Source organism: Monosiga brevicollis, genomic scaffold (assembly GCF_000002865.3).
Source record: "Monosiga brevicollis MX1 MONBRscaffold_51 genomic scaffold, whole genome shotgun sequence".
NCBI classification, from domain to species: Eukaryota; class Choanoflagellata; order Craspedida; family Salpingoecidae; genus Monosiga; species Monosiga brevicollis.
This window is the reverse complement of record NW_001865088.1, coordinates 131941-132936: the sequence shown is the minus strand read 5'-3', so window position 1 is coordinate 132936 and position 996 is coordinate 131941.

Below are 996 nucleotides of genomic sequence, written 5' to 3'. Positions count from 1 at the left end.
TCGTCGACGTGCGGCAGACGCCCAAGCCGGTGTTGGACTGTTTTCGTCTGTGCTGCAAGAGCAATGGTTTTATAAACTCGAGGAGGAATTTGGTGTTGATCTGATTAGTGCAAGGGCGCAAGACGAGCTGCGGGCTCACTTGAGTCAGCTCGTTGACGGTGGGCGACGAGATTCACGTCCTTTGCGTCGCCATTCACGCACAGCGTCAAAGGCCGGATTGAATGGCTAGAGCCTTTCGACATGCTGGCATAGCAGCTGAATCCAGAGACATCGATTCTATGCTGAACGCACCTACCTCAACACCTGGCTCTGCGCTGCCCAGTCCTGCATCTGGAAGGCCAACTCAAACGCACCAGTCCGATATTTCCCCCACTCAGCCGGCCTTTGCAAACACTTCCCCGCGTACCGCTCTTGCCTTGGCCAACAACAATGCAATCAAGGTGTCGGTCCTCCAAGCACGCCTACAGGAGCAGCACGAGAGCATTTGCATCACTGCAGGCCATGTTTGTTTAGAATCTTACTCATGTAGCAGTACGACACAGCCAGCGACGCGTCCCGGTTCGTGGGCCACAAGGCCTCTTGGGTGAGGGCGATTCTCTCGCTCAATTGCTCCGGTGTCGGAGTGACGCCGGACAAACGAGGTAGAAAACCAGACTTCAATTGCCTCGGCGTTATTTCGCGACTTGGTTATGACTGTTTCCGTCCCGACAATTGTCAAAGCAAAGTATATCCAACAGATCATGCCCAATGAGACGGCTGAGCGCGGTATCGGACCATGTTCTCATCGCCAATGGAAAATTACAAGAGGTCACTGTGTGAATGTGTGAACTCAACAACACAGCGGCACAGCGGCGACAGTGGTACAGAGCGACTCACAGAGCGACTCACAGAGAGGTACAAAGAGGTACACAGACACAGACACAAGAGGGACTCACGGAGAGAAATGCAGACACAGACACAGACACAGACACAGACACAGACACAGACACAGACACA